Here is a 22,630-nt window from a genome sequence, read left to right on the forward strand (position 1 = left end):
TACTACAGCACACATTGAACATCCCATGTCATCAAAGAGGCACATTCTTCCACTTATGTGCTGAAAGACCAAAGCCAATTTGAATGCCAAGAAGTGTTTGCATTTAGAACTGCTTTTATATTTGAAGAAGAACAATTCTTGGAGTAAAACAATCTGACTACATTTATCAGGACAAAAACTGGATTTCTCATCTGGGGTAATAGCTGAGCTTTTAGTTCAAAGGCCTGAAGTGAGTATGCAGTTATTTCACTAACCTCAGAAAAATGAGCTCTCTAAGGAACATGTTATCCTTTCTTTCCCTTCTCTGTTGACAGACTGCAGTTGCAGCAGATAAACACTTTTATCCATCAGTGTTTCCAAACTGGACATGTTTAACTTTGCCCTCATCCAGGCACCCTCTTGACAGTGACTATACTCTTCTAGCAAGAATAAACATAAGTTTTGACTGAAAAAGGATCTAAGTTATCCCTAAGACAAGTACTTGAACAGCAACGTGTTCTGTTAATAGACATGTTGAATCTTTAAATGGCTGGCACATAGACAATGAAGTTACCTTCTATTGCCCAGCTCCTGCCAGAAGGACAGGTACTTCAATTACTTCTCTTTGGTGTCCCCCTGACTTTCTCTGGAATGCTCAAGAAATTCCATGTCCAAATGAAATGTCAAGTGAAGGAAAAGAAGACAGGAGATAATCAAGGAGAAAGCGTGACAGCAATAATACAGGAACTGAAGGTGTCTGACCAGTGTCTGGGCAATATGTCTGGTAGAGGTGTAATGTATAGGTCTGGTGCGGCTCTGTGATACAGATTTCATTGGTCTCATGGGCACTACACAATCAAGTTTGTGCCGTGTCTCAAAAGGGTGCTGGAGGCTTCTGTTCTTCTGACCTTCTCTGTTTTGTTTTCCTCTCCAGACACAAACCAAGAAGGGAACAGAAAAAACCAGTGCTGGAAACGCCTATTGCTTATGACGCAAAGTCAGCACAGACCAGAATTATGAGAAAAACTTCAGAAAGCAAGATGGGGTGGGACACATAGAGCTCATGTTCCAGAATAGCAGCAGTGTCACTCTCTCTTCCTCCCATCTCTCTTCCTCCCAAGCAGGACACAAAAACTACTCCAGCTGGCCCTGCTCAGAGACAGAACTTCTGGAAGCAACAAGCAGTCCTGGTCACTTTTGCCTTTAAATGTATAAAAGCCAAAACTAGAAACATTTTTTAAAATGCTGAGTGGAAGTCAACAACAGCTTCTTGTCCTCCTCTTGGCCGAGAGATCTCAAGAACAAGCCTCAGTTCTCTTCTGGGACAGAAACAAAGACAGATATGCTCCTCCAGCTTTTGTTCCAATATCCAGAGGATATTTCAGGGACATAATGGCCTCCGCTCACCTTCATTTCCTCACCTATTTTCCGAATCTGGGAGTCTAAATCAACTTATTCCAAGGAAAAGGAGGTCTGATTTTCTCTGACAGTTTTCTTTTGCTCAGTTTACCCTCTGCTATCTCTGTTATTTTATCCATTGCTGTTATTCCATCAAGCACACAAAACAGCCGCCCTCCCAAGAACACCCCACTCCAGATTCACTTCTTCTCATGACTCAATAAGCTCCAGCTCCAAAAGTCATTTTTCTCATGGGATTTTTTGAATCAAATAAGTGTCTTCTTTTTTACTAGTACTGGCATGATTTGTAACTTCACCTGTCATAGTTCAGACTAAGGGGAATCTATCTTTCTGTACAAACAGAAACCTAGCACAAAAAGTCAGATTCCAGCTCTGTACTACTCATGTAGCTGCTAGGACCATCACCCAGCCAGAAATTAGTGGCAGACCACACAAAGCAGCATGAAATGAGTTAGTGTTGATCATAGCAAATTCCAATGCCAACAATAAAGAATGAACAAGGCATACCCTTATAATTTCTGAAATATGTAGTGTAACTACCACTGAGATTTCACTGGAGGACACCACACTCTATTTTGTCCTTTCTTCTATGCTTTCTGCCCACTGTTCCTCCATTCCCCCTTTCAGATAGGAGGATAGGATTGTATAGCATATCATAGGATAGCACAGGACAGTACAGGTCTGGTAGCTGATTAAACACAGTTATTGATGTCACAATGCCCATGAACTTGGCAATCCTTCGCTGGTAATTAGACAAGTTGTAAAATGACTTCTTTCTTTCATAAAGGTTAGCCATAGGTGGACAAAGGTGAGTTAATTCTGATATTGGCAGTTGAGTTACACATGCTATGCACACACACACATGCACAAAAAATCCTCATTATTAAATCACAAAGCAATTAAAAAATTAAAAATTTCATAAGACCCCACATAAAAGAAATACAAGTGTTTAATGATGGATTATAAAGTGAAAGTGAGAAAAAAGTAAAAGCTCAGCTGTCTCAGGGGCTTCCCTTGCAGCCTGTGATACTGATTTCTGTCTTCACCCTCACACAAGCCGCAAGAGCTAATAAATTCCTGGCTCCCCTGCCTGGGAGCCAAGGCCGATTAATATCTGCCTACCTTGTTACCTAATTCATTATGGAATAGCAGTTAATTTGATTTGATATTATTTTAATAAAATTCTGTAATATATTAGATTGTTTCAGGCTATCAAAATAATTTTCCAATTATTACGGTTACTCAAGCAAGTCTTTTTTTCCCTTCATGAGCGGCAGTTGGTCTGACTCAGAATACATTAGCTCCTACAGCTTCATCCTGGCCAGAGGAATATGAAGTATATGCATGATTACACCAGAAATATTATTGCCAGTAATGTGAGCCTGCAGATCAAGGCACAGAGTCCAGATTGATGCGCAATTACAGGCCCCCATGACGTCATGACATTGCTGATTACCCTTCATCTACAAATTAGTTAATGCATTAATATACATATACACGGTTACACATACACATATGAGCAAGCATGCATGCATACAAGTGTGTTATTTTCTGTATCCTGATACTAGTGTTTGAAGGGCAGCAGTACATCAAGGCAACATCGAATAGATGCAACATCTCAGGAACTTGTGTTACTTGCTCCTGGCATGGGCAGTGCCAGTCTGGCCAGCAGGAGAGGGTGGATGAGTTTTGCAGGCAGCGGGAGTTGCCTTTTTTCACTGTCATCACTTTTAGCCACTTCAACAAACAGCGACTTACATGCCTGCTTAGTAATTGTCAGGCTGCTCTTTTCTTTTGGTTATAGCAAATGTCTAAGAGCCAGAGAAAAGAGGGGACATGGGTGGAACTTGATTGAAATAGGAAAAGGCAGCCTAAACAAAAGAGCAGGTGCAAACACAGCCATTCCGTTTGCAGATGTGCTGAATGTCATAACATTTCTGCCTAGGTATGAGAGAGCATCTTCATCATATGTTTCTGGGGTTGAGAGGGTGGCATACCACTGTCATGTCTTGATCCGAGTCCCACTGGACTGGGAAAGAGTTTGCCATCATCTTCATTAAGGGCAGAACTGGGTCTGCATTAGTAATTTCATATAGTGCATACAGCATAAATAGAATTGATTAGCAGCTATATCTCACCCTTTCTACAATACTTCCTCAGAGGGCTTCTGTTCACATGAATATGTAAAACATCTGTACTGCCATGCTGTGAGTTAAGAGAGGGTCCTGAATTTTAAAGATGGAAGAAAATGTTGCTTGGTCCTCAAAAGAACTGATGGGACCAGTTGCGCCTCTCTGAGATCACCATTCCAGTGAATACCCTGACACCTTCCCTACACTCCTGAAACAGTCTCTGACCCTGTTGGAGCCCATTCCATGACAATGTTAAAGTTCATGAAGGATTGTCATTTCACCATTCTGCTCTACCGTTTCCTTGCCTGGATTGAAAAGAGAAATGCAAGCACCTGACTTTAAGCTGCTGATCATTTTTAAGTGATGGCTTTCTGCCTCATACAGTACATCACAGTTCCTTTTTCATATTCTGCCTCCAAAAGTGATTATTCCCATTCCATTCAGCTATCTTACAAGAGTGGTGGCTGACCCATGGGATGTATGTCAAATATGATTTACAACCTTTTTCATGCTTCAGCAGAACTCAGCAGAAGCATAAATGGATCAGAACATATCCTACATATGTGAGGAAATACAACTTCTTTTTGTTTTAGCATTTGTAAATTGCCTTATTATTTCCATTGCTCAGCTATCATTAAGTGCATGAAATAGCACTGTTAATAGCAGGGTGTTGCAACAACACATATTTTGCAAAGAGTTTATCACTACGAGTAAACTGTATGCAACCTGACAAGTGAAAGCACTATCATATAAACTGTAGAGGTTAGTGTAATTTTGCCTTCTGTGCATCAATGTTTCTTAACGTACGTTCACATTTGGGTGGGTTTAAATTGTTGAGACAAAAATTATATTGTCTCCTGAAAGGATATTAGTGAAAGAAGGGGGGATGGTGCAGATGCCTAACATGAGGCTATTTGTCGCTCTAATCCTTGACAGTAAGAACGTTTCCAAGTTTTCCTTTTAAATAAATCATTGCATTTTTCTACAAACCACATTTTTGCTAACCCTTATAGGGTAAAATATAACAAAATTGTTGGCCTGTCACAAAAATCACATACACAAAAGACTGTTGGAAGCATTCACGGTTTTAAATACATCCATTTCCAGAAGGAAGCTTCCGATACAATGTTCAATAACTAGAAAGCTTGGCTTAAAATCTGTCTCTCACCGATTTTAGTTTTTGAATATGCATGCTTTTTTACATGACTGATATTTTTTAAAGATGTTTTAACTGTAACTATCACATTTTAAAAACAGGCAAAAAGACTTACAAAGGATCCTGACTTTATCTTTTGAAAAAAATCCCAACATCATTAATCATAACTGAAGTTTTTCAGTCACTCAGTATTAGTGATTCTGAAGTGAATTAACTAAAAGGCTTTCATGCTTCTTGATCTTAGATCCCACGCCTGAAACCCTCATTCATTCAAATCTTCCTTACTCACTTAAGTTGTCCTATTGAAGTCAATGTATCTCAGCATGTAAGTGGGGTTTGAAGAGAGGCCTTTGGTATATAAAAACGGGAAACAGAGTTGGTTCTCATGATTCTTGCATAGAAACTGGTAGGTTTACATTCCTTTCAACATCTCTAATGCATAATCAGCTAAAATGATTTTAGATCCTAGAAATTGCTACAAGATGGTTATAAATTCTTTGTGTGGACAACTTTTCCATTTGGTGGTAAAACTGGAAGGCCTTATCACTCTTTTATAACTTTCTATATAATTTTTATGAACGCAAACATAAGGCATCAAAGACTGCAGGCTGAAAACTTCTCTGTGATCCAAACCAAGTGGCAAAATTAAGTCCTGAAAAAGTTAAGAATCACATCTGGTTTATGGTCTGCTTAGACGACTTGGCCTGAGAACATAGCACAGGAGTAGATTGATGCAGAATAAGGCTCAAATTTAATAATCAAGCTCGGTTACTGAATACAGCTATAAAGATGGATGAAATGAGAAGTTTGTATTACATGTCTCCACTCATCACGTAACAAAAGAACATAAAATAAGGGAGTGTTTTAAGACTAAAAGAATGGTCTGTGCTGAAAAGGCATCAGATGTAAACAATATAGGATAAGGCTTTATTACAAACAATACCCAACGAAGAATGTAATGTCCATTGCTGGACAGTGGGAGATGGACCTGAGAACCTTAGAACCAAGCTGCTGTCACTCTGTACATGTACTTCTCTTTATGCAAGTGACAGAAGGTCAGAAAATCCTTTGTTATTTGATGCCAATGGAAGGTTCTTCTCGCACATTACCATTGCCGAATCTCTGTTTTCCACCCTTTTTCCCCTCTCCCTTCCCTTCACTCCACCCCTCTTCCCCCTGGGTAGTCATTCTCTTGGCTGGTCAGCAGAGTTCTTTTGGTAACTCTGTATTCTTCTCATCCTTCTCTGATCACAAGTCCCGCAATACAGCCCATCTTGGATGACATACAGTAGAAGAGAACATTTAATTGAAAACTTACATGCTGTGCTATTATAATAACTATTACTATATACATTGTTCAGCTATTCATCCACATCTTCTGCAAGTCACAGAACTGCAAATCCAAGGTGCATCAATATCTCTGAGGCCCACAAAGATTCTCTCAAATGTAATGTTAGTTACAGGAGTTGGGATATGGGCCTGGTAGAAGGGAAAATCCTGGAAGTGATATAGCCCCAGGGAAATGTTCTCACAATAACTGATGACAACACAGACAGAGAAGATTTAATGTGCTTTTGTTCTATGGTTGGGCTTTCTGAATTGCCCTGTGAAAAACTATGGCCATACTCAAGATTTATCTTTCTAGATATTCATCTCAGGTACGTGCATGACCCTCATTGCCTCAGCCTCTCGTTTTTAATGTGCTAACCTTCCAGCACCACCTTGGAATTGTTGGTCCCATCTAAGAGCTGAGTTGAGAAACAGCTGGTCAGACTCATGCAAGGCCTGTGGGCATCCTAACCTTTCAAAGATCTTTCCATATGAACTGCTAGGTAAGTATATCCAAAAGACATCCCTTTACTAACGTGCGCCTTTGCACTTTAATTGCTATTGTACTTAGTGAAAAAAATATATACTCTATAGTTCAGGTTGCTCAGAACTAAGTCCTCTTTACCATATGCAATGACTTGGAGAAATGTTTTAGATGTTGTTGCACAGTAAGAATTTTTCTGTTTTTTTTGATAAACACATCACAGTAATTTTCTTTAAGATGAATGTCTACTTTTCATATAGAACAACAGCATTCTGATAAAGAAAAAGGTCAAATAAAGGGCAGCTCAGAACATATCCACATGGAAGGAAGAGGAAAATTTATGTTAATCAGTGCACAAATGTCACCAGACTTCTGGAAAACAGAAACATTCTCTGGATTCAGGGTCCTCAGCATCCTCAGTCTACAGCTACACAAGCAAGGAAACTTTCCTATGGAAACAAATGGTACATATTCCTCTTCAGGTACTGGGACATAAATCATGGGCAATGGTTGAATATTCTAGATTAAAAAGAAGTATAAAACTATTATAAAGACAGAATCTTATTTTCTCTCATGTTAAATTTTTGATTCTTAAGTATAGATTCTTAAAGAAATAACTAATTACATTTGGTTATGTCAGTATATCATAACTTCAGGCTGAGGCCCCAGATTTTAGGTATGCATATAACTGACTTCAGAGAAAACTGTAACTGAAGTTGTTTTAGTGATTCAGAGAGAAAGGATGAATGAAGGTTATCGACACTGTCAAAGATTTCAAGAAATTACACAGAGTGCATGCTCTGCTCTAGTCTTCCTGTGTGACTTTTGATGAGTCATTTAATGTTCAAATTTCCCAGCTGTAATACAGAGGCAATACCATTTCCCATTTTCACAGAGGTGGTTGGAGGATGGACACATTGAGATAATGACCTGCTCAGACCCAGCTGAAAGGGGCCTGCAGAACCAGATGTATATTCAGCAGTTTGCCCTCCTAGTCAGCAGACAAGGAGAGGCAATGATCCTAGAGGTGAGCAGTTGCACAAGAGACATAAAAGTAAGGTAATTAAAAATCATTGGGTAGAACAGTGATGAAGTTTGAGTAATTGCATTCTTCCTGCTTAAAAAAATAACTCCCTGAAGCTTCAATTGGATCTAGGATTTTTTTTTTTTTCATTAGAAGACAGCAGGTGTTGTGCTATATTGCTCTGCATTGTTAACAAGTTGCCATGTTTCTCCTTAGCAGTGGATTGGCCAAGTGATTCCCTTTAGTATGTAAAACACTTTGTGGCTCTCTGATGTGAAAGAATATATAGACATAAAATCAGCCATACCTGAAAAGACCTGATTTCTTAGGAGTGTAGAGCAGGGTTTCAGTGGTTAGAGCAGGTTCTATGGAAGGGAGAAGCAGGACCAGGTTTCTCATGGACAGTCTCAAGCCCAGCAGTGCAACCACACTCATCAGCTGCTGGTGACTGCCCCCACCATTTCCTTGGTGGAACAGACCATCACACAGATTTATCAGCACACAAATCAGTGAGTTTGTCTCAGGCAGTAGCGTAGGTTAGCACAGTTGCTTTCACCTTCAGGTCAGTGAGCTCTTTTCCAAAGTTTGTTCTTCCAGCCCTGTCCCTGTCCCTGGAGGTAAGCTCTTGAGAAGGACAATAAAAAATCATCCAGAGAGAATGCAGGAAGAAATGCTTGAATGTGTTTCAGCCATTTGTAATGTAACCATGTATCTAAAGTGTGAGCTTTTCTCAGGACCTTCACAAGCTCTGTGCCTCTCTTGGCAAACTCCGGCATATGGGGAATGCTGAAAAGCTAATATAAGCAGAGTTATTGGTTTTATTCTGAACTTCTTTCAGAGGTTATGCTTTATTCCAGCACACAGCCCTATGAATGAAATACTCTGCTTACCTTTGAAGCACAAACAGATGAAGCAAATTCTTAACTTTCTGCTGGATAGGAGGAACTCAGCAGAGCAGAACTGCCAAACCTAACATGAAGCTCCTTCAATAGGCTCATACCATCAAATAGTTAGATGGGAAGACAACATTAAAAGAGTGGATAATATTAAAAAAAAAAATTTCTTAAAACCTCCACAAAATGCTAGGAACAAATCTTGCATAACCAAGATTTCCTGTTCTGTTTTTTCAGTTGAGAGTCTGCTTTGGTGAAGCCTTATGCATGTTATCATTTCAATTCCCTGTAAATTCCTTTTGCAATTCAAAAATTGATCACATAAACATGTTAGAGTCACTTCACCCCTCTGTGGAGGTTATAGTGATTTGCATAGTAGATATGGTTGTTAAAAGAGGATGGACTCAAAACAGGTTCTTCATTTTTACATTAAAACTGAATCACATATTACAAAAAGCAGAGCATGAAGGAGAGAGATAAAGTCCTGGAACACCTATAGTCTTCAAAAATTAGAATTCTTGACAGTCTATTCTAGTCTGTAGTTTCTAAACCCACTTGCCAGTATAATATCCGAATGTCATATTATAACAAATCTGTCCTGGATTGCTTTCTTAAATTTGGGCCATTCTGGGAGAAAGTGGGCTGATATATATCTACATGTAAGGAAACAAGTCCCAGCAGATCTGTGTAGGTAAAAGAGGAGGTATTGGAATTTGTGACAGTCCTTCATTCCCAAGAGTTTATTCTGTAAACTTGGAATGAAACCCTCACAACACACAAAAATATATTATCTTCCACATAAGATATTCACATTACTTCAGGTGGTCATTTACCAGCAGAAACTTTGAGAACTGAATAACCATCAAAGAAGGCAGAAAAGAAGTAAAAATGGCCCCTCCACTTAAATTTCCCATATGATATTTTTTTAAAAGAGGGTCAAGAGAATGCTAATTGGACTCAGAAGAGAGTGCATAAAAAAAACACAAGGGTATTTTGAGATTTGAGTTTTAAACACCGTAATGCTAGTTTGTGAGCTTAACTATAGTAGAGTAAATCTGAAGTAAATCCATTGACATTAAATCAAAACCAGTCACTGAAGTCAGTTACTCTGGATTTAGAGTACCATGACTAAGATTAGAATTTGGCCCATGATAAGGTTGATGTTTATAAAGGAAAATAGGAATCAGGACAGCAGAGTGCAGAGAAACTGAGTTGATAAATGAATGGAAGAGTTTACATATGAGGAGTGAATTACTTAGTCTTGGAAGAATAATAAAGGTGATTAAGAGGTACCATGACTGAGGTATTTAAACTAGCTGAAGATTATTATAAAATTAAGCTTGATGATCTATTTGAGTTTGTTGAAGAGACCAGAACTAGAGGATTTAGGTTTAAGTAAAGTGGGAGTATATATAAGAAGAATTTAAGGAAGTACTATTTTACAGAAACTGATAAAAAGATCGAAGGTGATTCAAATGCAAATGTTAGAGACATACTGCATTAATATTTAAGCAAATAAAGTAAGACTTTCTGCAACCTAATACATTTAAGTGGTATCAGTCGGTTTTCTACTTGGAAATAACCAATCATTTTCAGAGATAGCTAATTTCCACTGATTATTTCTTCCCCCAAATATCTAGATTAAATCAAAGATACAGAGCTTAAAGCTGTGCAGGTTTTTGGAGCAATGTCAGTTTTCACTAGGTGCAGATCTGATCTTGTGCTTTTCTTTCACTTGGCAAGACTGGCAGATTATCTCTCAGGCTTCAGGATCTTGGTTGCACGCACTGGCAGGGTGGCATGAGGAAGCTTACCCTTCTGTTGTCCACATATAACCCGTTTGGTGGGTAATTAAAGGATTTTAATCTCCAGCACAGTCAATCTGGCACCTTTCAACAACTCAAACTGACAGGAGCAGAAGACAAAAAAGATCACTCTTAATTCTTGTTGAAAGAGAAAAAAAAAAAATTATGTGGAAAAGATAAATAGGTTTTATGAACAGCATTTCATTGTTTTTTTGTATCTCTGAATCAATATCGAAGAAGATAAAGCTCAGCCTAATGCCCTACCTCCAAACATCTTTATGTATATAATCTTCTGCCTTCCCCGGTACGTGCAACTCTGCTATAACTCTGCTTCTTAAGTACATTTTTCATGAGGGTAAATGACGAGTAAGTCTAATCATTGTTGTGCATCCCTGAAAATTGAAAGATAAATCTGGAAAAGATCAAATAAGGAAATAAACCAAAGGCTTACTTCCATAGTCCCACCTTACATTTTGTCCTCCTCCCTTACTTTCCCAACCCTACAAGCCTTTCAAATGGGATTAAGCAAGAGAAAGTTTTAAGCCGCTTTAAAGAATGGCAATAGGTGTGTTAATATTTTATCTTTTTTTCTCTCGTATCAGATTATATTATAAGACTCAGAGGAAGTACTATGTCAGGCAAATGTAAAATCTCAACCCAGTTCAATTCCTTAAGGATCACCTTTTAACTCAGACTGCAGGGCTCCAATGTTATGTAAATATGCCTCACACACCACATTGGAAAAGTTTTGTCAAGAGGGTTTCATGAAGGGGTGCTTTCTAGTCAGGAAACATGCCATTTGGATGGGAGGTTTGAGGCTGAATTTCCTGAGGACTTAAACGCTCTAGACTCCATTGCTCACCCGCAATTACTCTAACCCCTTTAAGCTATCACCACTCCCAAATCAGTTTGAAAAGATGACAGCAAACCTGTCATTCACAAAGAAGGGAAGGGAGGAAAGAACACTGCTCCATGAATCTCAGCCTTATGGAGGGGGGACTGGTAATGTGGGCAGCAAAATTAAGGAGATAGGTGGGATTTCAGATGATCTGTGACCACTTTTTCCTTTGTGAATCTATGTTGTTGGCTCTTTTCTCTTGCCCCCATCAGGGATGGCTCTATCCTATTTTATTTAAGCAATTAACTGAATGTCGGAATCAAAGTCACTCTAGATTTCTTACATAACTGATGAAGAAAGTTGGTTGTCTTCATAGAGAAATTCAACTTTCAATCAACTGCAAGGTTTATTGCCTTTTACACCTGCACCTGTCTTTCCCCTGACCACGTAGAAAGACTACAGTGGCTACACTTCTAAATCAAATATCTTGGTTACATTTCTAGTTAGATCCCTTGGTGTGTATTTGATTATGAGTCCAGTCCTGAGTCACCTGAGTCCTTTCAAAAGCCATATAGTGACAGTTTGTGAATTTGACACCTGGAACTTGACACCAACAGTTTGGTGAAAAATACTTTACTAAGTACCTTTGTGAATCTTTCCCAGGATCACAGAAGTTGTTAATTGAACTCATTCCACTCATAACTTAGGTTATTATGCTAGCCACTGTAACATCTTTCCTTTTTTTTTAGTCTTGTTTCCTTGAAGAAAGAAGACTGATTTGATTATGTGGGTGGGCTGGCTGGCTGTCCCCACTCTTGAATAGCTTTTTCCCTGAATAAATCCATTGACCAATTTCAATCACATGCAAAATCATAAAAATGCTTACGTTCCAATGTACTCATGAAAATCAGTAGGTAGAGGAAACCAAAGCTGATGCCTCCAGTGAAGAAAAAAAGAGACAAAAATAGTTCATTGTCCACTCTGTTTGGCAATGGCCATCTGGCTGATCAACCACAGCTTGCAATTGTTTTTGCTCAACAAGGATAAAATAAAGGGGAAAGGTTGGGGAAGAACCTATTACAGTGTGGTAAGCAAGGGGAAGTTTAAGGAACAAAAGGTTTTTATCTTCCTATATATTGACAGACTGAATTTGTTCCATCACTTATGGAAGAACTTATTTTTTCAATGTGAATGTGGTAGGTATGATTGTTTCACCCATCATTCTTTTCACTAGTATCTAGTAGGTAAATGTAGGAGGAACCTATAATTGCTTAAATAAAAATAATTACGTTTTTTTTATTTTGTTTAGTTGAGATTATTTTGGGGTTTGCACTTAATTACAGGATAGCAAATATATATTTATTTGCGAGCAGCTCCACTTCTGCATGCACAAGTTACAAATAGAATAGTCTATTTCTTTGTAAACTGCAGTTGGGAACATGGCAAAAATAGTTTTAGAGGCATACTTAATAGATCAAAAATGCTATTGCCACTTGAGGCAAAATACAGAACTAGTACAAACTCATTTGGCCAATTCACACTTGTTTGATATATTTCAAAAGCATAATTTTATGCTGTATCAGCTATCATCGTCCTACAGCCATCATCAGGCCAGGATAAACACTGTACTGTATGATCTGATTAATTTGACATAAATACTGTCAAGTTCTCATACCTGAGCCAGATCACATTTTGTATAGAAGATGATCCAGTTGTGCACAGATCTGGTATTAATGAGCACAGAACCAAGGTTTGAACTACAGCTTCCCTCTCTGTAAGTAATAAATGGTAGCCAAGTGCAAGTTACTGGTTATAGGTCTCCTCTGATCCTGGCCAGTTTTCCATATTCAGTCCAAGTACATGAACATTTTAGCACTATATCCATATGAATCTCACTTTCCATTACACTATCCCAAATATTGCATTGAGCTTGCTTTACTCCCATATGATTATACATAATGGGCAATGTCTGGATGGAAGTGTGCTGCAGGGATTGTGAGCAAATGAGCTGTCTCAAACTTACAATGTGGGACTGCTCTACCGTTAACAGAATCTTCTGACATTATTTCAAGCAGTGGGATTATTAAGTGTCATATGGCTAAATAGGAGAGGTCATTCAATGGAAATATCAGCAAGCTGTCATATAAAAAACATAGTACCAAGTGCTCTATGTGACGTTAGCCCATCTCTGCCATAAGTTTATAGAAGATCTATTTCAAACTGGCATGTGAAATAATAAAATTTTATGTGTGACATGGTAAAACAATGCCAACTCTGTGCATAACAGCCTTTTCCTGTGGTGGAAAAGTCTCTATGGTTGGGCCCTTGGCTTGCTGCAAGGAAGAGGGAAGAAGGCATTTTAATAATGCAAATAAAATGGGAACTGGATAGTTTAAAGGAAATATAGTTACTAGACAGCCTGCAAGACATAGATTTTAAGAATATTCATATCAAGCAGCTGACATGGAGAAGGTTAGCCCATCTTTCTAGGTCTGATCAAATGCCCTTAAATTCTGTGTATATATAAATATGCAATGGAAATAATTTTATGGAAGGCAGAAGACACCATAGTCCCAAAATATCAAACCTAATACCTTAATCTCTTCTCCCTGGGCTTCAAAGAGGCAGCTTCAGCCCTTGGTAAAGCCTGATCTCAATTTACAAAATAGGCATTGTGCTTGAGGGAATGGGAACAAGAAATACTCTGAGAGTAATTTAACCCAGCTGGATCACGTTGGATAACCACACTAACTAGACAAAGTGGTGTCTCTGTCTCAAGAAGACTGCAGACCTTTCACTCTGTCCACTCAGTGGAGGACTAAGAAAAGTGGAGAAGACAAACACAAACAGGATCTTGTGGGCAAGATGCTGGATTATAACTCAGAGATACTTGAAATATCCCTGGCCCTATCAGCAGCCCTCTGTGTGAATTTGTTGCTTCACATTTGGCTTCCCTCACCATATCCATCTTTTCCTATTTGTTTGTACAGTTTCTAGTAGAATGGAGCCTACACATGTTGCTGTAATCAAGTAATAACAAAAGTGGCATGGGATAGCATAAGATCAGAAGTGCGTGCAGGAGGAAAGAAAATGCTGTGCTTTGTGATAGTCAGCTCCACAATGAGACAGTATTCCATGAAATTAAATTCATTAGACATTTGGAAGGCTGAAAAGGAGATAATGCTATTGTTAAACAGTGTTGACACAAATAGTTCAGTAAGATTCTTTTTATCTGGAACAGAATGGTCAATTCCTGTGTGCCCAGCCCCACCTGTAAACAACTGTTGGTGTAAGATGTGATGGGGAATTGAAAGCACGGCATCTTTTAACCCAGTCAGGAGGTTCTACCATTAAAAGGATGTAACAGAGCTTGATCTTATTTGCCAGTATTGCTTTGGAAACAGATGAAAGAAAGGTCGCCTTTGAGATGAAGGGAAAAAAATATTCGTGCAATGCAGGAAGTTCAGTTTCAGCCTAGTTCACCGATGTGCATGTGACCTCGTGCATATTTAAGCTCAGCTTCTCAGCGGAGGTGCTGAAGTTCCTCTATGGAAGGTGCCAAGGCCAGAGGTGTATTATGGGTCCAGAGAGGGCTTAGGCTCATGCAGAGAGGTTATCCTTTAAACGTCGTGGTCTGAAAAACCTGGGGGTTTTCAAACTTCATCAAATCTCAGTACAGAAACTGAAAGGATGTACCAAGGAAAGATTTCTTCATAGTTGCTTTTTTTCCTGTGCTTTCCTATACTTTCATTACTGCCCCTGCCAGAGACAGGATACTTGAAAGGTTGTTCTTCTGCTGAGGAATGGTTGGTCTTCTGTTACAGCTGTGTTTTGATATAGATGATTCAGTGCAGGTCTCAGATTCAGATCTCTGCAGGTCTCAGTTTCTCCCATCCACCCTTTGTCTGTCTTGACTAATTTGGCTGTAAGTCTGAATCTCGGCCCCACTGGTTTATGGGAGTTTTGCTATTAGCTTCACTGAGCAAAGATTTTCTCTTACATTCTTTGAGCCCACGACTGTCTTTTATTATGTGTGTGCCGTGTCTAGCTCACTGGGGTGCTGAAGTCAGTTGGGACTGCCAGATGCTACTGTAATGCGAATAAATGTTAGTATACATGGAGAAAGAAGAGAGATCGTATAGGTTTTCTTTTAACCATTACATAAAATCCTCTCAAACTTGAAGGACTTCAAGATATTACATTAAAAACAGCTTTTTTATTATTTTTTGCAGGATCTCCAGCATTTTTCATGTGCAGACTGAGGGCTAACAGCTCTTCATGGTATTTACAGGAAAAATGCATAGTGCTAAATAATCACCACATGCCGTGGGAGGAACTTCTGTTTTTAATAAAACCAATCTGGTCTGGATCAATGATAAGGGGGCATAATTTCTTCAAATGGGAAGCCAGCTCTTTGAAAGGAATCTTGCAGTCTACATTAATCTCAGATCAGGGTCTGCAGGGTAAGAAGAAATCATAGGCCTGGCCATTTTTATGAATAAAAAGTATTGTCCTTGTCTGAGGGGAAATTCTGGCAGAGATTTTACTGGGAGAAAGAAGGTTTTGGTGCTCAGGACAAAGTTCTCTGGAGTGTGCTGCACTCCCTTTCTTTAGGTGTATACTTATTCAAGAAAGTATTTCCTGGATGAGTAGCTCCTGCATTAGGGCTCCCCTTTTCCAGGGAATGAATCCTCACAGTTTCAAGGCAGAGAGCAATAACTGAGTAGAATTGCTCCCCACATCATGATTGCCTTTAGCACTGTCAACCCATATCTCATACATTATCACCTCTATTCACTGCTGGCAGCCCCTCTCTCCAGTTTGCATGTGTGTGAGTGGCCTAATGCAGTTGAGTCAAGCCTCACTGATATCCAGGGGGGTTTGTTTGCACTCAGCAGTCTGTTGTACTATGAAGACCAAGTAGCAGGACTGAGGTCTTGTTATCTCCTCTCCTCTGCTACATCTCTATCTTGCTGCTGGATCAACTCTCCAGTCTCTTCTCTACTGTTGCTGCAGACACAGCGTCAGTATTCTCCACCCTGCATTTCTTGCCATGATACAATCAATCTAATCTTACTGTCCATTGTTTCTGTAATTAATGCATTGGTGCATGACAAATAGCTAAACAGAGGGAAAACAGAGAGTTGTCTTTGGATTGTATGAATCTCAAACAGAAACTGAAGGAGGAGAAGAAAAAGACAACAGGTGTCCAAGCAAACCAATTGTTGTCACTGGCCTCAAGGACGGCATTTGAAGGGTAACCACCAAGAGCAGATCATTTTAAGCAGCTGTCCAGTTGGACAGCTACATTTGCTTCAAACAAAGTGGTTTTCAACTACAAACACATTTACTTGAAGTTCACTTTTCCAAATATTACAGGTGAACCAAATCCCATGGATTTTCCTCAGTCTTATTATAAACAATAACAATAAAGGCATATGTAGTGCCTTCATCCGTTAAGGTGTTCTATAAACTCTAAGCATCCTTCTTTTACAGCTGAGGGAGAGCAGAGAAGTGATTAACTCAAGGTCACAATGTAAATCAGCAATAAACTGAAGAACAGACAGTAGGTGTCCAGATTTCAGCTCTGCATTCATACCAATAGATCTCAGTTGCACCTCTGGGAGGAGGGAAGACAGAACAGACACTTACCAGCTGATCTTATTTTGTGTAAAATACATGTGCACAGAAACTTAGAACACAAAAAAAAAAAAAAAAATAATCACTTTAATTATATAACTGCTTTTGACCAGGTTTTTTGCAGCTCTATGCTGTGAATGCCTCCTTAGTTTTGTACTATTACATGTTTCAAGCAGCAGGTTGTCTAAAATGATACAAGATTTTTCCAGTTTCTGCTATGGATGTGACCACCAGGAAGATGAAAATTTCCATGGTGTTGGAAAAACAGGCAAACAAGACATATAGCCAACCATAATAATTACTTTTTGGCAAAGTGCTTAGTGGAAAATTTCCCATTGTCATTGTACAAACAATGCACGTTCTCCCATGATACAGTGTCAGAGTGTTTCTCATAAACATATGCACCATTTCCTCTTCAGAAAGGTCAAGTAAAATAGCATCTATCAAGAGGAGCATTTAGAAGCAACCCACCTGTTATTGCCAGCCAACAGCAACTCAGAAATGATGCTAGTGTATCTTGGGGAAAGACAACTGGGTCTCTGTCTGCAGTGGATTTTTACAGCATAAGAGAAGAACACACTGGTTAAAATTCACAATCCATTACTTTAAACTGGCTTTGTGAGGCCCATTAAAGTCAGTAAAGATAAATCATTGAGGTTTGGATTAGATGCCTCAATGGGAGTATTGAAAAGATATGTGCTAGTGTATCAATGGAAGAAGTCTTTTGAGACTTTCCTACAAGATCTTTCCACTTAGGGGGTTTCACTTTTGAAAGTGAAAGATATCAGCTGATATCTTTCTAAAAAGTACAGTGCAGCTCAGCCAAAGGTTGTGTGTTTGAAGCAGAAAGGGCTGAACTAAATTCTTCAGTCTGTGTTATGTAGGACAACAGACAATACTGTCATAATGATCCCTTGGACTTTATTAACTACAAATCTGTACTGCACCTTACAGCCTGTGATCTGTGCATCCCTGATGATCCATAAATGACATTTACAGATATGGGAAAGATGATGGTAAAAAGCAAGTTCATTTTTACTCCACAGCGCACCATGATTAGGCAATTTCTAAAGGAGACAGGGGCACATCACCAGGAGAAAATATTTATGTGTCTACCAATAACAAGAGATTGCCTACTGAGAACTTGCAAATAATCGCTTCCAGGTAAACAAAACTTCCTTCTTTCAATTAGTTGTGATCTTGGCATTAAAAATTTAAAAAAAAAGAAAAAGAATTACCAAAATATCTTCCAGGAAAATGAGTCCCTCAGATTTCATTTCAATTTTCAGTCTCCCCCCACTACTCTGAACCACCTCTCCAATGTGGGAACCCTAAACATATATATATGTATATGTATTTTTATACATACGTATATAGATCCTTTGAAGAAGGTATCCATTAGAAATCTGCAGTCAAAGACACCGGATGGTTCAGAGGAGAACTATGTCAGGGTAGGTACTAACAAACAGTACTGAAAGGTTTCTGAGTGACTATAATGCATATGACAAATGGAAAGGACCACTGAAATCTGAAGTCTTACAGAAGAGAAGTTTAATATGCAGGTCATCAGGAAGAGGAGGAAGAATTGGACAACTTGAAGGGCAAATCATGCTAGAATTCTGTGCAAGCCACTGAGCACAAATGACAAATACACCCAGAGACAACACTCATGTGCACAAATATGCCGTATAATCCCAGACACTGTAAGAAACATGTAAACATTCAAGCTTGCATTTGCATACATTCTGAAAATGCTAGAGGACGTTTTTGCAAGCTATTATTTAATTTATTCACAAGGTCGATTTGGAAACAGTGTTCAAATGTTTTGGAAATACGTCAAGAACATCGTTTTATTTCATGGTATTGTGGTAGCATCTCATTATATTAGTCTAATATGAATGCAGCACAATGAAAAAGCTATTGTGATGGTATTGTACTAGGCTAAATAGATAGAATGTTATTACAGTACTGTAAAAGGAAAGATTTATAGGTTAGCATTTGCATTTATGAGTAAGAACAGCACATGCAGCCACATACTTGGCTATTTGGACTCCCAAGGAAACTAAACCTTTTGTTATATTCACAGTAATCAGACATTTGAGTAGTGAACGACCCTGCTATTGCTGGAAAAAAGCAGCGGCAAGGGAGAATAGGTGTGTTGACTCTGCTTCTGGAACAGTTTCTTCTGTCATGCTCCCCAGAGGTTTTATCCCCTTTCAACAAGAACATCAGGATTCCAGACAGAATTGGATCCAATTGCACATCAAAGCAGCCTTTTTTTTTTCCAGGATGGACAACTAAGGGCACAATTTTAATTTCTACAGAAATGCAGCCAGCAGGGAAACAAAACTACCTTGTATGAGCTGAGGAATGTCTTCGCCTTCTCCAGGATATTTTTCACTGTGATTAGAAGCAGAGGTGATGGAGGAGAGCTAAGGGGATTTCTCTGTTTCCTTGCTAAAAATGTTTTGCCAACTATGAGAGGTTTTCAGTGGGGCATCCCTTCATCCCCTTCTCTGCCTTGCTGAGTTTGGATTGATGAGATCTATGAGGTTTCTATTTAAAGGTGAAAATCCCTGTTCGCTTTCAACTTCAGTGAATAAATATGATCTGGACAGGAAAAAATTCCTGTGAGCCAGATCTTCGGTGTTATAATCACCACAGTTGTGCTGACTAGAATGAAACTACACTGATTTGTATCAGCCAAGACTCTGGCCAAGTACCATGAACACACCTTTATAAGCCAGTTCTGTTAAACATCTCTCCATGCTATGACTGTTGCTGCTGTCTCTTGAAAGAATAGATACTTTAGTGACAACTGCTTCCAACAGGAATTCTAATATAATAATGAGAAGTCTTAAAAACAGGAAATAGCACTCAGATGTGGAATAAGGACTTGATGGAATGTCTGTGGAGACCAATGGGGATCATACCATGACTCCTCATACATTTTGGATTATTCCTAAAAATGAACATTAAAAAGTGTCTGAAGGAAACAGGTGCTTCATTCTCAGTAAACACTGCTGTAAAGTGAGACGTTGGTTCCCTTAGGCCCTACTGAAAATCTCAAAGAAGATTGCAAATGTGGAAGATTTCCACCTGTAAGTGAATTCTGTTGAGAGATTTTTATTGTGAAATTTGCAGTTGAGCTGGACCGATCCTGGGTGCTTTCAAGAATCACATCCTCATGTTCACTTTGGCAACACACGCATCGATTGGACATCAGTCTGGAAGAATGGCTTTTCAATCTTACTTTATGGAGCAGATATCTTTGTTTAACAAGGGATACCGGCCTGTGAAGTGATGGATGCTTTCTGCCAGATGCCAAATGTCTTCATTACTACTAAAAGTACTCCACATCCTGCTGAAGTTGGTCAGCAAGGCAGGAAGACAGTGTTTGGAGAAAGCACTCCTCTGCCCTCGCAAAGGAGGGGTTGGTAGTCCATGCTTCTCCACACCAACAGCAAGCCTATAAATACACTGTCCTGTGTTACTAAAGAAAACACTAAAATCAATTAATAACTTTTTATGAGATTTACAGTTATTTTCCTTCTCGTCCATCTTCCACCGATGGAAATAAACTGCTTCAGACTTCTCCATACAAGCCAGCACACTTCCTCCATTCATGCCAACCTGGCTGTATGCCACTCCTGCCCTCCCCTCTAAGAAGAGAGAAGGACCAGCACTCCCATTGCTGTCCATCCTCAGAAACTGCCCCATGATGCAGGAGGCGTTAACACTGCAGTCATGTACTTCCTGGCTTAATTCCTTCCATGGAGTCTGAGTCCATCCTTATTCATTTACCATCTTACCTGCTACAGAAGCATAATAGAAGGAATAAACTGAAATGTTTTCAGGAATTTTGAAGAAGGGGGGACCAGCCAAGCTGCTGTCATGCTGCAGTCTGAGGAGCACTGTATCATAAACCTTTCTGCAGAAATGAAATCTCTTAAAGTACAGTCTTGAGTTCACTGGTATCAATGTCAAGACATGTTCTATCACACTGCCAGAGTTTCCTCCCAGCTACCTTAAAAAATTTTATTAAACTTGTTCAGAAATAAAATGTCCCAAGGAATCCACGATACAATAATAAAATAATAATTAGATCTAAAAAAAGAAAAATTAGACAGTTTGGCCCATTAAATCTTTTTTCTAAAAAAGCAGTAGAGCTGGAGTCTTTAGGGTGCTCTACTAGAAATTTTATCCAACCTATTGATTTTAAGTAGAGAACATTCGGATGTTATGGGAAGTAACAACATATAACCGATAAATAGATGGAAAGGTAGACAGGCAGACAGACATTTATTGATTAAAAACAACAACATAAAGAACTTTATGTATCTGAGAAAGGCCTTTTCCCTTCTCAAAAAAAAAATATATATATATATACAAACATCAGTCTCTGAGATGCTGGATCCTGTAGGATGCAACAGGAGTTCTCTGGTTTTAGCAAAATTATAATATCAATAAGAAGATGAGTTATCGCAAAGAAATAATTCCTATTAGAGTTAGAAAATAACATTACTGAGCTGCCTCTGGTTGTAAGAAACTACTGTTCAGATATTAATTAATTCTAATCAATGTCTTAAGTCATTATTTAAGACCAATTTGATCACACTGAAACTATTCAAATCAAATATTTAGGTTTTCATTATCATAACATATTCCTCCCCATCTTTATAGGTAGAATCAAACAGAATTAACCTCTGATTTTGCTACTCACATTTTATTCATGTCAAACCTTGTTGTTAACTACTGAATTGGAGATTGTTCCAAGGTTAATAAAGTTTAAACCAGTGAAGTATTACATGTTACTTTTTGCCAGAGAATTCCTATCCATTTGCTACCTATAGAACTACCTGAGTGAGTTCTGCACAAAGCCCAGCTTCCTTCAGTCAAAACATATTTGAAAAAGATGATGAATTTTAGGTGCCTCATGTCAGAAGTTGCCATCCAAGTCACTGGCTTAAAAATGTGGCTGTTAAGTGCTTATGCCCAGAAGCATAATCCATGCTCTGGATTACAAAAATAAAGCCACCCTCAATTCAGAAAACAGCAAAAAATTAGAAACTGCACTGATTGTTGTTTGGTGCCAGCTAGCCATCTCTGGCTCTTTCCTCAGCATCTCAAGTTATGGATGAACCAGGCTTTTCTCATCAGGAAAACTAAACAGATAATTTTAGTCCTACAAATCACCTGCTAAGGTCAAGTAGCTAATTTTTTTCTTAGTAGGTGTGTGAAAATGAAGGATTTATATGTACTCTTACTTTCAAAATGTAGAAGTTCACTGACTTGAAAAAGAACACATATGCTTAAATCTAGGTATCTAGTTAAAGGTCTTGATGATTCAGTACCTTTACGCCAAAGCAGAAAATAACAATCAACTTTTCTGTTTCATACTATCATCTCCCAGCTGAATTCAACTTCTAGCTTATCACAAGTGCCATGACATTTTTGTTTGATTTTTCTCAGTGGGTCATGTCTTCAAAGAACAGTTATGCTACCCATTTGCAAACAGAAATATTTGTTAAAGCCAATGTTCATCCCAAAGGGATCTCTCCATATGAGTGTACTGCTGGATTTTTGCATTTTACAGGAACACAAAATAGGAGGTGGTTTATTGTTCAATACTGAGCCTGTGACAGACTTCTAACTGGAAAATTAGAGACCATAAAACATCAAATGATCATATCTTTCAGTCCTCCTATCATGCTTGAAAGGAAATTATTCAATTCATTAAGTATTCCACAGGTTAAAAACAAATTATCTCCATTTGTATTTATTTGCAGATCTAAAGAGCTATCAAGCTCACAAACCTCTTCTGGACTATTAAAACCATCCACCACCAATTTTAAGAGTGCTCGGGAAGCAGCTTGAAAGCAAGTAGCACCCAAAACCAGGGACAGACTTTCAGAGAGTTCAACCTCTAAC

Source organism: Strix aluco, chromosome 4 (assembly GCF_031877795.1).
Source record: "Strix aluco isolate bStrAlu1 chromosome 4, bStrAlu1.hap1, whole genome shotgun sequence".
In the NCBI taxonomy this organism is placed as follows: domain Eukaryota; kingdom Metazoa; phylum Chordata; class Aves; order Strigiformes; family Strigidae; genus Strix; species Strix aluco.